Here is a 17,689-nt window from a genome sequence, read left to right on the forward strand (position 1 = left end):
TTCAAACACTTGTAAATTAGATTTTACACTCTCTTGCCGTAACGTTGTAAATAAAATTGTAATAAGTTGAGTACGAAACATTTTGAGCTTTTGACAATAGAGGACCGAACAGCTAGCTCATTTCTTAAGTAAAATAACAACTGAACTGAAATTACTTCCTGGGAATGATTGCATCTTCATTTGTTGAGCAATCACGAATTGTTTATTGCTCTCAATTGATAGTAGTTGATATCCCGTTGATTTTATTTTTTCTATGCTTATAATGCAAGCTCCTCTGGTCCATGGTTCTTCGCAAGAATGTCCCACCTCGTAGACGGTGACGTTCATGTGCCCCGGAATAAATTTATATACCAACCCTCATGACTTTATACAATCTTCATTAGAAAAAAAAAATCAGTATCCAGCTGACGACATCCAACTTCAAACCCCTGGCATTAATTTGAACTTTGAAGTTTTGCAGTCAAATGATGTTTTTCGCAATTAACATTGAAATAGGAACCAGTTCTAGAAAGAAGAAACCTGATAGTAGGGTCTTATCTTAATTCGTGATTGTTAAAAAGATAACTTTATTCAAGACGCTAAAAATCAAATTCCTGCCAGTGGCTTAATGTATGTTGTGTATTGGATGCTGTTCTTTTTAAAAAACGTTTTTTTTTTCTTTTTTTAAACTTGAAATCTGAATGACAGAAAACTTCTGCTTTCTTAAACTGAAATAGTACCACATCTATGAAGCAGAACGTATGAAGGTTATATACCAGTTTCCCTCAATGTACTAGTTCTGTGAAAGACGTAACCATAAGAACATAGACACCAGAAAACAGATATTATACGTCAATTCAAAGTAATTTCAATGTCCACTTTTTTCGGAATTAGCCTTTTAGTGGAATCTAATTGTTATCTCATCTGCAAGTGGCAATGCGCGCTTTCATCCGGTTTTATTTATTACAGAGATAAGTAACACGCTACATAAAATAAATAACACGGCTAACAAAATTTAGTTCTGTTGGACCTGTATAGAGATTTATATATAATTACGCTATCGTATCTAAATACTGCCGCAACTACTTCATGTTACTCTTATTAAATTCTTAAATATTTGCCACCACATGTACTGCCAACGTTTATACAAAATAATGCTCGCATTGTGTCGTGTTTAGGTAGATTTTTATTGATGTACACGCGTCGTGACTGGAAACTTAAACCCGTGAGCTTGTTTTTCAGATGCAATTAACAATGGCACTTAATAATAAAGGTTCATTGCAAACTGTTCTTGCTAAACTTAGTTTTGTGTAGATTCTTTATACTTTTTCACTTTTCACTCCAGGGTCTTCGTACCTGCCACTATTTGTAGTTTAACCAGTTCGATGGGACCCGGAAGACAGTTCTAAATTTTTGATCCAGACCAGAAACAGCAATCCCTGGTCCAGCACCTCTAGAGGTATTGATTCACTAAGAAGTCTTTGTGACCATTGTAACCACGAGCATATTTGACATCCTCTAGTCTTCATTAATAAAGAAGGTGGATCTTCGACCGGCCAGGATCAAACCCGAGACCTTCCCAGTCACAAGTCCGATGCCTTACCGATCAGGTCACCACGACCCAAATTCTTTATACTGTTAAAAATATGTAATCAAAAAGCAGTATACCAATATATATTAAGGAAAAGATAACAAAGATAAGTGGCAATAATCTCAGTCGACACACTAATGAAAAATTTTCTCTTAACAGTTTTATTTTAAATTTGGTTAATACAATGTTTACATAGCTATCAATTGCAAAATTTTCAAATTATACAAGACAGCAATTAAAAAACAACACGAAAATAAATACTCCCACGCCATTGAGGTAATGAAAATTGCTCTATCAAAAACTACACTCCATCAATTAATTCCAAATAAATTTTTCGAGAGGAATATTTCAAACATTGAAGCTTTCCTGCGATAATATGTATCTAAGGTTTTCCGCTGTAGCAATTTGAAGAGGCTCTAAACACATACCTTCATCCCAATCCGGAAATTAATATAGTGAGCGGGTGATGCTGTTGCAAACGTAAGCAAAACGGGGGAGTAGGTGGAATTAAATGAGCGCGGAGTTCCTATATTGCTCCTCCTCCGTGATAAAGTTCTACTGGCGTCTGCCAGTTTCATAAAAACGCCAGGATCGAGAGGACGATTTGCAATGTTTACACTGCTCTCAGGGGAACAGTATTAAATTGAAAAGATTTGCGAAAGGCAAATTTTTGTGATTTTTTTTTTACTTTCGTAAGCCATTTATGAAAGTTCAAGCGGTGCTTTCGGTTTCGGTGTTTTTGTTTTTTGTTTTTCCTCAGCGGTGGGTCAGCAAAAATTTAATTTTGGGGCTTGAAGTTTTATGCTCTTGCATTTTATGCTCAGCTTCTAATGAATAACTGATTTTTGGATTGGAAAAAGTTTGCATTAGTGTTAATCTCTCTTTTTTCCTTTTCTTTTTTTTAAAAGCTTACATTTGCTTTTAAAATAATTTCATTATGAATAAATTTGTATGTTTTTTAAATTTCGCAATTAAATGCAAAAAAAACATTGAGTAAGAAAAAAACATGTGAAGTTTAGAGAGTTTAATTTCATCGAATTCAGCTGCGGCACTTCTTTTCAAATTTAGTTGAATTTTTACACATTTGTCGAGAGCTAAGACGTTTTTACGAATGCAAATGAGATATAAAGATTACGGTTCTCCCACACGTCTTTTTTTAGGGTTCAAGCCCTGGAAATATCTGAAAAAACACATTAAAAAATCACCCTTTAAGTGTTTGGTTTTTTTCGACATTAATAACCACGGGAAATTTTTTCAATCAAAATATTTATTGTTACACAAATCCATGTCCCTATCTCCCCCTCTTGAATCTATTCATCATTTTTCTTTGCATTGAACTTATTTTTGCCATTTAGAGTGAAATAACTTATCAGACAGTTTAAAGTTACACAATAATATAACAATATTCAATATCCCCAAAGGTATAACATTGCATCATGCTTAACTACAGAAGAGTGTATACAATTTCTTTTGAAACTTGGAAGTATTTCACACATTTTTTTTTTTTTTTTTTTTATTATTCCACCAAAAAAACCTAAATGATTAAAACGCCATCAATTTGAAAAAAAATAATGAACATTAAAACCAAAATAAAAGTAATTGCAATAAATAACTATTTTAGTCAATATGAGTTTTATTTATATACACAAAAATTGTCAGCTAAACTTGGTCTCAAATATTACAGTTTAGAATACAGTTTATATAGACACCCACTTAAATTTCGGTAATGAAATAAGTACCAAAATTTTTTAGACCCAAAGGTCAAGCTTTCAATGTTAATGTAAGCGTCCATACATTTTAGTCTAGAAACGAGATTTCCTAGACTAACACGTAACGCTCTTAATGCATTTGGTTTATTTTCCACGAAATTTCCGTAAATGATTCATGGAATTCTTGCATAAAAGTTTGACAGACATTGATCTCTCAAAGATCAATTCCTCAGAGGAAGTACTCTACCGGAGTGATTCATTCACTTTTGAATTTCTTAAAAATCTCCGTAAAGACCTGTCAGGTTCTTGTCACTAATCTTCACATTATCCTTGGCACGATAATTCATTGATAATCATCTGATATTGTTCGAATAATTATGCCGATTCTATTTTTGCGATTGATTTCTTGCAACAATCTCGTTTAATATAATTTTAACTCTAATGTAACTTCTGGGCCTGACGGATTTGCACGGGACAACGGAAACCTATTTGAAGTATGCATTTGTTCAGCAATCCTGTGTTATCTCTATTTGATGTTTTAACCCGTAACAGGGGAGGTGAAAAAGTAGGACGTAACCGGCGACGTAAGGTCCCAGAGACCGCTCAAATTACAATTTTTTTAAGAATCGTTTCCTGTAATTTCAATTAAATGTTCTCTGAAATTTTATTAGCACGGGGAAAAATATTTTTGAATTTTGAATCGAAATGTACCTTTTCAGAGGAAATTTTGCTAGAGTCTTAAGATTTTTCGACAAAATCACATGCTACAGTAAATAACCAACTACTCGTAATAAACATGAATCTATTATTCTTTAATGATTTCAGTTTAGTTCTTTATTATATACAGAACATTTTAGTAACATAAAACTGATTATATCACGTTACGGGACAATTTTAACACTACTTTAACTCTTAGTATTTCGCGTCGTACTTCGAGGAATAATTCAGCCTGCATTGTCCCTACAGCATCATTGCGCAACGCTTGTGAACATTTGAAACAAATCTTAACCTAATTTAGAATAATTTGCATCTCTTCCGCATAACGCAGATAAGAAAAATAAACCTATATCCGCGGTTCTAACGTTAAGAGCACTTGCCTAAAGATATTTATAAGCAAGGTGGGGTGTTCAAGGTCACAAAACAAAAAGCTGTTGGGGGAAAACCATTCAATCGGACTGAAAATGCAGTAGGGGTGATCGTATTAACTTTTGAGCGGTTTGTGAGAACGCACTTCCCTTGTTAAGGGTTTAAAATATGCACCATCTCTTCATACCCATTCAACAAAGTTAAATTTTAATAGTAATTGGATGACGTTTTGTACTTTGGGTGCTTCATTGCTGTTTCTAGCATTTATCTGATCTTTATTTAGATACAAAATTCCACAGAGACAGTATGAAAAATTATTTGATACATTCAATTCTTGCTATAATGTATGAGTACTGTATATTATTTAAGAAAAAATAAAGCAGCATATAAGAATACCAAGTTTAAACAATGCGTCAGTGGGAAGTACGTATAGGGTTATTCACTCAGAAATTGCTTATTGTCTATTAAAGAGGAAATAAAATCAATGATGTTCTCTTGCCATCATGTAACAGATAAATAATTCTACATACATTGATTTTATAAACCAGAAAAGAACATATTCTGACTTCTCTTGCTCTCACAGCAAAAGGAAGCTGATGTACAGTGTTTATAGCATGCAGTGTTGCCAGATGGTCAAATCCAGATTTCCCCAATTCCCTTTCAACTTTTCCCCAAAAAGCGATGTTTTCTATCAAAATTCCCCAAATTCAAAAATTATTTTTCCACTAATATTTTCATAAAATAAATCGACTCCCTCTAATATCTTTGTCTCTTGAAAAAAAAAAAATCCCCAAAAAGCCAAATTTTCTTATAAAATCCCCCAACTTTTTTTTCTTCCCATTTTCCCTTTTTTTTTTTTTTGTCTTCTTTATCTTTACTAATAATAAAGCTGAAAGTCTCTCTGTCTGGATATCGTCAGGATCTCTGTGACGCGCATTGCGCCTAGAAGGTTCGGCCGATTTTCATGAAATTTGGCAAAGAATTAGTTTGTAGCATGGGGGTGTGCACCTTTAAGCAATTGTTCGAAAATTCGATTTTGTTCTTTTTCTATTCCAATTTTAAGAACATTTTCTCGAGCAAAATTATCATAAGATGCACGAGTAAATTACCAAGTTATCATAACGTGGGCAAGCCATATGGCGAGAAATTCATCATGCATTATTAGTAAATATACAGGGGAACCAATAGACCTTTTAGACCTTTTAATTTTCAACTACGGGCAAAGCCGTGCGGTTGCCACAAGTCATAAATACAAGCGCCTGACCGAAAGATAAGAAATAACCAAATATTTTTTACTACTCGCATTTACTACTGTGCTTCTGTATGTATATTCAAACTATGATTTTTATATATATTTTTCCAAGAACATTCTTCATCACTTATTTTTACATTTTTCACCTATCAACTAGTTACTCAAGCAGAACAATAATGCGAATTCCATAAAGTTGAGCAAAGCTAAACCAACGCTGTTTGATACAAACAATGTAACTACTACTTCTTAACGCGAATTTAAATACGAAAGAAAAAATCTTTTTTCCCGAGGTTTTTTTTCCCCCAGGATTTCCACAAGAAAATTTTTTCCCCCATAGAATTCCCCTCAAAGCCCATTTCCGCAAAATTTCCCCCAGAAAGCACCAGATTTCCCCAAAATGGGGAAATTTCCTCCAATCTGGCAACACTGAGCATACGAAAAATTTATCTGGCCCACAGACGTGTAAAGGTAGGGGAAATGTGGGACACAGTGAAATGGTTAAAATCACTTGCTTTTTTCAAAATGAAGAAATTGGAAATTTGTTTTGAAAAATACAGTAAATAAAGAAAAAAACTATATTTTGAGATAAACTTGAACTGAAACATTTTTTATTTTTGGCAGTAAATTTTTACATTTGAAAAAAAAATGGAAATTTTTCCTTTATTTATTTATGAGGCAAAGTAAAAAAAAAAATAAAAAAAAAAATCTAGTTAAATATTTTCTATTCGATTGTTAAAGATATATTTTTGGTAGAATAAAAGAGTAAATAAAAGAATGAATGAATAACAGAGAATAAAATGAAACAATAAACGAATAAATAAATATATAAATAGGTTAAAACATGAGAAAAATTAAATGAATGAATAAAATAGTGAATGAAGAAGAAAATAAATTAATAAATGAACAAATAAGGGAATTTTTGAACAAAATAATGGGAATGGAACAACTAATTATCTAGTAAGTAGATGATTTTTTTTTAAATTGAATGAATAAGTAAATGAAATGGACTATATTTCACTTTGCCCTATTCACTTTTCCCCGCATGCACTTGACTAAATGTACAAAGCATTTGAATTGCAAATAAATTTATTTTGAAGCAAATAAATGCTGCACCGTATATTAGCAGGTCTTAATTAATCTTTAAAGTACAAAAACAAGAACTTCATCATTGAATAATAACAAAAATGGCTTACAAAAGGTTTTGGCTTACAAAAGAAATGTAACAATATGAGTATCAATTTTTGAAAATTGCTTGTATTATCATATTGTTTGATTTTCAGATGTATTTTTTTCTTGACTGGAATAGAGTATATGTGTTACTACATAGCTCAAATATTACTAGGTAGGTGGCGCTAAGAGCATAGTAAAAATTTGAACATTTCACTTTTCCCCGCTATTTCACTTTGCCCCTTTTAATTGAGAAAAATGATTTTTGGGGCACAAAGTATGTACATTGCATAAAAGGGGCATTCAGAAAATGGACCTTCAACGTGAATAAAGTCAAAAAACATTACGTAAATAGCTCAAGAAAATTCTCGAATAAACTTGCCGTAAACAAAGTATTGTTATTAATGAGAGTCAGCACCCTAAATACTTTCAAAAATTTGATTTCTTGATTTTTATATGTTTTGAAACTCCATTTCAATACCTTTTTAATGATAAAAATTTCTTGATCGTGCTCATATTAGAAGTAAGTTAAAATAAGCTTTAAAAAAAATTATACGCATGTTTATAAGGTATGATTTTCCCCTTTAAATTGCAATATCTCAAAATAGTATTTTTGAAACTAAATGTTCCTTTCTCTCAGAAACTAAATTGTGTTAGCCTTTGAAATTTTACCACCTATTCCATACATCTAATTGCATATACTGAAGTAAAATCTTTCTCATATTCCAAAAATATTTTGTATAGAACTGATTTGGTGTTACAAAATGGCATTTTTTGAAAAAAATACAGTGACTTACGCATTAGAATTTTTTATAAAAAAACTAAGCTTCCTTTCTGTAAAATGTTACTTCAGTATAGAAAAAGCAGTCTACTTAAGGTACAGAAAAAATTTCATAAATGTATCTTAAATAGATTTTCAGAAAAAGGTACATGTACCTGTGCAAATTAAAATTGACGGTATAGGGGGTACTGACTCCCCTTAACTACGTAAATGTGAGCAAGAGGTAAACGGAGTTAGATGAGATCTTATATCCTGTACTTTAAGCACAAAAGTTAGATGCCGACTAGGCACTCAGGAGATGAAATATGTGGTATCGTAAAGATAACTCAATTTAGTGTCTCTGTTATTCTTAAATTTATTAAAAATTACTTTGACGGATCATTTTCTTTTAATGCTGACGTAATATCTTTTAGAAGTTTGGATGATGGGTTTTAGTGTATTTAAGAGTTTTAAATTAGTTTGTGATAGCCATTTATAATTTCTTTGGCTTGTAAAAAAAATGGATGCGTAAGATATCTTGAAAATATTTGCTTTAATGAAGTGTATGAAATTGAGATGATTCTGGACAACCAGAACAGACAGTCCTTAACAGTCCCAAATATTTATCTCATGAAATAACATAGGGGAAATATAAAAATCTTTATTTTAAATACTCGATCTTAAACACAACATGTGAGAGAGATTTTATTGTACGTGCTGCACAACATGCAAAAAAGCAAAATTAAGAAAAAGGTGGATATTTCGAGAGATACCTATAGTACATGGAAAAAAAAGGAAAAACTTTTTTTTTTTCAATATCGATATAGATCCGAAGCCTACAAGTCAACCATGCCCTAAATTCATGTTTACATACTCTGTTAAAACTGCAAGTTGCACATGGAACCTTTTAAGATACAACATTGTAACACCATCGACATCCCTCTTAAGGGTACCATTTGGTGCCCTATGGCACTTCTGTAGTTACCTTAAGAATGCCACAGGGTGCCATTTAGCTCCCGACGACATTTCTATTGCACCCTTAAGGATTTAATTTGGATGCCAATGTAGCAAAAAGGAGCTAGATGTCGCTATAAAGGAAGTACCGCTGGTGCTACTACATTTCATCCTAAACGGTGCCATATGTAACGTGCACTTTTAAAAATATACAAATAAAATGAGATTGCTGATGCGCTCATCAAAAATGATTGTAATCTGCAGATGGACAATTTTTGTGAACTTACTCCCTCGGAAATTCACTCCTTAACCAGGCAACAAATACTTTCGATATGACGCGTTCCGCCGGCATATCGAGAGTATGGTATGCAGCCTAGTGTACTGGTTTGTCCATTTCTTGCTGTGGTCCTCGTCCTCTTCAATAATCCTAAAGTGTTCGAAGTTTTCAAACGGGGATGAGATTTTCTCTCCTTGTTCCTGTTCCCTTCCTGCAAGTCCTGCTCATCTTCTTGCTTGTCTTTGCGCCTCATGGAGGAGTTGTGCAATGAGCAGCCTCTCATTTGCTAGAATCTAGCGCGTCAGGACTTTTTAAACCTGGTGTAGGCTCTCTTACACCAGAGGGATAGCCAAAAACACCAACACTAATAAAATGGTTACGCATTCAACACAAGGTTTTAGTCTTCGTGTTTGTCTACTAATGGTTTAGTCTCTGAACGTTTTAGTCTTCAAGTTCTGTGTTGATTTGTTTGGGACATATTCAATGAGATGGATATGGAATTGCCACCTTAGCTAAACAACTTCCATAATATTAGACAAGAAATTCCGTCTAGAACTATACGAGCCTACTTTTTCGTATACCCATACTATTTTCTAGTACCTGATCAATATTCTCAAAAATAGTTGACATCGCTAATTGTTTCAAACATATTTTTTTTAATATTTTAAGCTAATTTCTAGGAATAAAATATTCCTCACTCATCTAAAAAAATTAGATGCAAAAAAAAAAAAAAAAAAAGCAGCACCTTTTAAACAAAGCAGCTAATACAATTTTTTCCATTAAAAAAATCTTCAACAGCTTTCTAAACGAAAAAATAATAATTAAAATTAATAAGCTTATTAAAATAAATACATCATGTCAAAAAAAATCGTTTCTTTTTCCCCTGTTGCCAAAAATAATTTTTTTTAATGAGTTAATGCAATTACCAAAACAAAAAAATAAATAAATAAATAAATAAAATATCAACTTAAAAAAGTACTTTTCATTGTCAAAAAAAAAAAAAAAATCGTCTGCGCATATTTTTATGTAGAAACATAAATGACTTCGAGTTTATCCGCCGAAAACTGAATACCCAAATTAAAACTTTAGCGTGAAAATAAAAACAAGTCATATCAACAATAATTATTTCACAGTTAAAACCATAGCTGCGGAGTCGGAGTCAATCTCATTTTGAGATAAAGGAGTCGGAGACGAATATCCAAGAATCGGAGTCAGTCATTTGTAATCCGTGTATACATTTTTGCCAAAGCTACGAAGTCAGAGTCGAAGTCGGGGAGTCGGAGTCCGATTAATTATCGGGCACAGGAGTCGGATTCGGAGTCCGGTGCCTCTAAATTCTCGGAGTCGGAGTCTGGAGTTTGGCGTCAAGAGTTATTTCCAACATTGACTTTCAGTTTCCCCGTAGGCGCTAATGTTAAGGGATTTGAACTGCTCAAAATTGAACGGAAAATTGTTCAAATCAAAAAGATATTTCATATACAAGTTTTTCATCAAAAGCTTTTTGCTACAAAGTTTGTTTGGAGCAAATTCGCCTCACAGTTCGGAATTCCCTTGAATTTCCCCGTAGGCACTAATGTTAAGTTTTTTTGAACGGTTCAAAATTGAACAAAAAATAGTTCAAATCAAAAAGTGAAATATGGGAATGAGGTGTCCTCGCCGAGATCTTTCGAACAAAAAAAAGTTTGTTCAATTCTTCGATATTTATTTAATTATTTATTTATTTTTGACTTTTTTTGTTTTTGTTTTTCGCGATATTTTTAAGATGCATTAAGCCTTCTTTCATGCTTTTTACTTTCTTCTATATCTAATATATAGAAGAAAGTATTGGATTCGTGCAAATTTTCGAATTTCGAATGTTGACGGATTCGAACGTTTTGAGGTGTGCTGAGTCCATTTCGACCATTTTTGGAAAATGTCTGTCTGTCTGTGTGTGTGTGTGTGTATGTATGTATGTGTGTGTGTGTGTATGTATGTGTGTCACGTCTGTGTGTGACCAGTTTTTTGTGGCCGCTCTACAACAAAAACTACCGCATGAAATCGAACGAAATTTAGTACACATATGTGCCCCTATGTGAACTTGTGCCCATTAGTTTTTGGCTCGAATTCCTCCAAGGAGGGTGGAGCAATGGGACGTTTTTCGAGTTACGCGTGCTTGCTATTCCTCAGGAAGTAACTGGCGGAATCAAACAAAATTTGGTCCATATGTTGGTATTAACAGGAACAGGTGCTGATTCAATTTTGGTGTCAATAACTCAAACGGGGGTTGAGCTATAGAACGTTTTTTGTCGTCAATTGTGACTGCTGTATCTCAAGAAATAATGAACGGAATGAAAGAAAAATTTATCGGCAAGTAACCCTTAGTGGGTATAAGAACTGATTTTATTTTTGTGTCAACAGCTAAAAAGGGGGTAGCGCAATCACCCGTTCTTTTTTTCCATTTTGAGTACCCTATCTCAAGAAGTAATGCTACGTTCTGGTTGAAATTTGGAATATATGTGAATCCATATGTAAACAGGCTTTGGTTCGATTTTGACGCCGATCGCTCCAAGAGGTGTTGATTTTTTTTTTGCGAATAAAAATATTTTTATTAATGCAACAATAAGAAAGATAAATCGTAATAGATTGTCGTCTGCGTATTTCTCGTGATTTTAATTGTATGGAAATGATAGGAAATATTATCTCAATGATTTAAAATTTTTAACTGCTGCCATCTTATGTTTGTTAATAAATAAAATATTTGTAATTAATTCAAGTTAAGCTTTTAAAGTAACTTTCAATTTTCGCTCTTTGTTTTGTTTTTACAATAATTCAGACATTGGGATGGTCGTCAAGTTTTTGCATGTGTCATTTTGTTTTTGTCAGGAATATTGCTTTTTCGTCAAGCATGGGGAGGGATCAGAAAAAGGAAAAATATAGAAGAAAGTTTCGTGATGGCCACAACATACTAGTTTCTTCTTTTTCTGACTTTTACTGGGAAAGTAGGCTAAAAAAATAAGCATATTTTACTGTGTGTACATTAGCTCAGATTATTGTGTTGACTTCAAATATACATCATTGATTACTAATTACTTTTTAAATGATGCACATACACTAAAGAAAGATTGAAATTTAAATTATTAATCCACAAAATGCTCAATGCCAGGGCAAGGCATATTAAATGGAATATCTCGTTAAACATGACTCGTTAAGCAGCTTTCGATTCCGAAGAATTTCTGACTTCCTGAGCACTGTTAATAATGCCGTCAATGATCGATAATAAGATTATCATGCTGCATTATCATTTCAAGGAAAAGACTTGGGATGGAATGCATTAAGGTTAATTCCTTTAATGCTGGCAAAAACAATGCTATTTCTTTTCTTTTTATTTCTTAATGTATTTTTTTTCTTACACAGATTAAGCAGAAGTTTCCAAATTAACAAATCACATTTTGTTATTGAATGACTTATTAATAGGTGCTGCTACATTTCTACTTTTAGTTATGTTATCTATTATTTTTCACTGTATTTTATTTTACTGTAGGGTAAATAAGCACATGGTTTTCTGTTTAAAAAAATTAAAAATGTATCTCTTGATTCACAAAAATTCATCCGAGTTTTCAATTGGGGCAAATACATTTCTATAAGCTATGCAAAACGAATTGAAGAAAAGTGTAAATGAAGACGGAGTTTTTAATTTTAATAAAATAAACGAGTTAGAAAAATAAGAAATAACAACGTATTATAGCACAAAGTGTAGATTACAGTAAAATATGAATAACAACGTGTAATAGCTCAAAGGGCAGATTACTACAGACGCGTGCTTCGGGGTTACAGGGAACCTATTTTTCAATGTAAAATAAGCGAGTGTGTAGATGAAAAAGATCCGAAGCTTTTGTCGGATGTTTTTTAATCCATAAGTTTACTTATTTTAAATTGAATAATTGGTTCCTTGTAACCCCAAAGCACGTGTCTGCAGTGATCTGCAATTTGGGCTTTTATACGTTGTTATTTCTTAATTCACTGTAATATGCAATGTTTGCTGTTATGAGAAATTTGTCGCTAAATTGACGGTGTGTTGCCAAGTTGGGGACAAAGCATTACAACCAAAAGCTTGGCGTTATATCGCCAAGTGTTCGCCAAATTATAACATCACTTGAGTTTGAATTGATATTCACTCTGATTTTTCCCCAAGAAGGTGCAAAAGACCACTTTTGGAACATCCGAATACAACCAAAAGAAGTAGACATACCAAATTTCAACTATATGTGACACTATAAATATGTACTGTATATTTGAGTTATGCGAGATACGTACATACATAAGTACATACATAAGTACATACCTAAGTATATACGTACGTACATACATACGCCACGAGGAAACTCGTGGTAATTCCCTCGGGGATGGTCAAAATGAATATTTCGGGCGTCCATGTTTTCTAAGGCATGGACGCCCATATGCCATGGGCTTTCTATACCATGCGTATGCGGTAAAGTCGAAAAAACCACTCAACATTCATTCGGGGAAGAGTAAAACGGAAAATTAAACCAAAATTTGAGGGATTTTTTTTTTTTTTTTTTGCGATAATAATTCTTTTTTTGCTAGGTAAAAGGAAGAAAAGAAAAGTTTCAACTCTTGAAAAAGAGATTTCTTAACATGTACAACTGCAAGAAAAACTACTTATAAATTTCACTGTTGGGTACTATTACATAAATAATACATGAGAAATGCTCACAAAAGGTAAAATATGTATACATTTTGTGTCCTGCAGGCAGATTTTTTTTCCTTTAAGAACTTCAAAGAATCGCTGGACATCAAAGAATGAACTTTAGATATTTTATTCGCTTTTCTCCATTTTCTTCAATTTTTTAACGGTAGTTCTTCAGCAAGATGAAGAAGAGCATTAAAATTTAACTGTAGCAGATGTTCTTGCTCTGCATCCTTTAAAAGAAAATATTTTGTGCTATAAAAGAAACTTGTGCGAAGAATGAGAGAAACTCTATTCAGAAATCTTCATTTTTTTCAATTTGTTCTGTTCGTTCGCCTCGGCACTGAATCATAGTTTCTATCACTGAATTATGTATTTCAAGATTTGTACAATATATCATTTTTGTAGAATAAAATATGATCAAACAGCATTGTATTTTTAAGTTTAGTTTCTAGTACATTTTTGGAAACAGTCTTATTTAACATTTCTCAGTATTTATACAAATTGATCAGTAGGGCTATTTATATGACGGAAATGGGACATTTGGAGTACTTTTGTCACTAGATTTTCTATTTCATAAAAACAAATAATACAAGCTTGATATATATTTTATTTTTGATACTAACAGCGAAGTTCTGTAGTACGAATTATTTTGAACATCAAAAGTTAGTTAGTTTAAAGAAAATGATCTAACGACATGCAATAAAATGAATGTGACAAAATGCGATACAGAAGAGCCCAGTTCCGTCACGGGCATTTCTTTGCATATTTTTCAAGTATTTCATTTCAAAACAATTACTTTTAATGTTTTACGTGATTTTTATAACAAATCCGTACTGTTACCATCAAAAGTAAAATTTATAACATATTTTTGTTTACAATATTTTTAACAATATTTTTGTTTTATTTTTATTCATAAAAAAATTTATTTACAAAACTACCATAAATATCCCGTTAATAGTCTAGTGTTTTTCAGGGTTTTTCTTCCTTTTTTTAATGTATTGAACGGCGTGAAATCACAGGAATGCTTTTTTAGAACCCCCGTCAAAGATCTAAGGTTCTCTAACTTTCAATTTACTTAACAGGGTTTTAGAATTAAGTTTTACTTATTTTTACATGCTTATTGCTAAAATGCTAGAAAACCGTAGATAAAGTAAATTCTTTATAAACTAAAAAAACGCTCGGAAAGGTATGACGGGTGAAAATTTCTTCTACATTTGAACGAAACAATTGCCTGTTTGGTGATATTTTGAGAATTGACATTTAACCCCAGTGGATTAGTCCTAAACTCCAGTAGGTCGTGTTCATCGTTGACCACTTTTTCGTTTCTTCATTCCAATGAAATCAGTTACCAGTAAAACAGTTAGGTTACCGGATCCGATTAAGCCTTGTCACAATAAAGCCTTTCCCTGCATGTTAAACATTACTAAAACATATCATCAAATTATCATGCCGGGACACGAGTTTATTGTTCATGACGTCAGGAGCGTTCCTCGATCATCGGCTATTACATATATGAGGATGACCACTTAAAATTTACAAATGATAGAATGTGTTATATCTATTTTAAAGTTGTATAGAAACCTGGAATAGTTTTTATTGATATATCGTCGCCTCACAGCAACAGTAATATATCTAATCCCAGAATTAGCACTAAGCTATCTTACTGTTGCTCTAAGGCGACGATATGTTGTTAATTTTTGGAGTTCTTATGAAAAAGTGAGCCAAAGGCGTACTGGCAGGTCAAACCAACTTATTTCAATTTTGAAGTTGCGTGCTATTATCAGATGAAAAAAAAACTCAACTATTAAAGTATTTACTGCTGAAGTTGTTCATTGCTACTGTCTGCTTAGTTTGGGCGAGAAGATTTTTTAAAAAGAATCGAATCATTTTGTTCAATTTTAAGACAATAAATATTTTATTTTACGTAGAACAAGAAACATATTCTTATATGAGGTAATTAGCTATATGAACTCCCAGTATTAGTGGTATATTTTAGCTAATTGATAAAGTTATGCGTTATTCATTGCAGCCTTAAAGGATCAATTTGTACCGCTATTTACTAAAGAGCAAAATAACACCTAACGCCGTGAGACAAAACCATACATTTCGACACCTATGAATAGGAACAACCTTAAAAATCTACTTCTTTAATTAAAAAAAATGGCGCAATTTATTAAAATTTTGAGCTTTTAAAGTTGTATTGAAATATTTTTTCATTTAAATAAAAAGAAAGCAATGCAATTTAAATTGAAATCAAGCTATTGAAAATTGCTTGTATATACTATTATAAACGCTGATATTTTAATAAATATATTTTTAAAACCAACTGTATGGGGAAAAGAGAATGAGAAATTAAATCAGAAGAAAAAGACAAAAGAAGATTAGAGATGAATAAGACAGAAAATAGAAGGACTGAAAAAAATTGATAGGAAGTAAAACGGGCGATCTAAAAGTACTAAAACGAAACTCCCACATACGTGGACTAATTAAAAGGAAAAAAACTAATAGGCAAAACGCCGACAACAGTGTAATAGTACTACTATACGTTTAAACCTGCTTTTGTGCGTTTTTTTTTCTTTTTTTGAGCAATCACGATTGCTTATTGCTTTTATTTCACTGTTTTGAGGTCCTATCATTTTATTTTCCCTCCAGCATCCTCTGCCAGCATCGCCGTCGACCGGCTCCTCACGATGCTCCTCCTATAGCGAAAGCCATCTCCAGGCTGCATCCATATCCTACACACACGCGCATACATACACAACTACACACACACCAACACACACACATACATACATACACACACACAAACACATACACGCACTCAAACACATATATACACACACACGCATACATACAGACACATACATACAGACACCTACACATACACACACACCTACACACAACTTCCCACATACTCATCACACTCATGCCTGCACACAGACAAACACATATGCGTACACACTCATACACATTCCCCACCGCACACAAACACACATACACACAACTACCAACACACTCATACATGCACACAGACACAAATATACATGCCTACACAAACATACACATACCCCCTACACACAAACACACATACTCCTCACATGAAAACACATGGCTACACACACACACACAATCGTGATTGCAAAAAACATAATTTGAATTCAAGAAGTCAAAATTCTTTTTTTTTTTTTTGCTTTTTTGTGCGATGTTTGAAAAGTTCAATCAGATTGGGACTCAATTGGCGAAATTATTTATAAAACGAGCGCGAGGTAGTATCTTCAAATGACCGCAGGGGCATCCCGGTGGAAGTCACTGTGACCACCCCAAAATTTCCTTATTCGGGAGATTTTGTCCGACTATTCGGCAAAGTTATCATCACTTGGTTTATTTTGATATCGTTTAAAGATAAGTTTTTGGTTTATTTTCTGCGTGAGACCCTTTTTTACGGTCCCTAACCACCGCATAAAGGAAATATTTTTTACTGTGTTGCAAAAACATCGTTTTGCAGCTACTCGTGAAGTTTCGAACACAACTTTTTTTTTATGCATCCCCTATAAAAACAGGTTTGGGTGTAGTCAATCGCAATGCTGACAACACCTGCTAATAACACCTGCTAATTCAACTGCTGATGAGGAAGATGAAATTTCGATTTTTTTACAAGGACTTATACGCTATTTCGATATTCAGACAGGATGGATATTCAACGTTTTAAATATAGAGGATAGGTTCATAGTTCCTTCTCAAATAACAGAAAGAATAATGACAGTATATGTGCAAATTTTACATGCAATATTAATTTATTATAATTTTTTTGTGGAATAGTAATTTATATATTTTGTAGCCTTTTACCCCTCTCTCCCCACACACATCTTTCAATAAAATGTTATTATTAAGTTCGTTTTATTTAACTGTATATAAGATTTACGTCTTATTTAAATAAAATATTAATTTATTTTTGCCCATGTCCCTGGAAAAATTCCATGTTCCTATTGTTATAGTAGTTGCCTATTAAGCTATAAAAATGGCAGTTGAATACTAAAACTTAAGATAAAAATTTAAAATTTAGAAATGTTTGGCTTTGCTTGTAATTTTTTTTCAGATGTGTAAATTTCTATAGGAATATTGAGTAATTTTTAGTAGCAAATAAAACAAACTTCGACTTCGAGTTACCATCATGCTGTTTCGCTGCAAAAAAAAGGGGAAAGCACTTTGTCAATAATGGGGTTG

This window comes from Uloborus diversus, chromosome 4, assembly GCF_026930045.1.
Source record: "Uloborus diversus isolate 005 chromosome 4, Udiv.v.3.1, whole genome shotgun sequence".
Classification (NCBI taxonomy): domain Eukaryota; kingdom Metazoa; phylum Arthropoda; class Arachnida; order Araneae; family Uloboridae; genus Uloborus; species Uloborus diversus.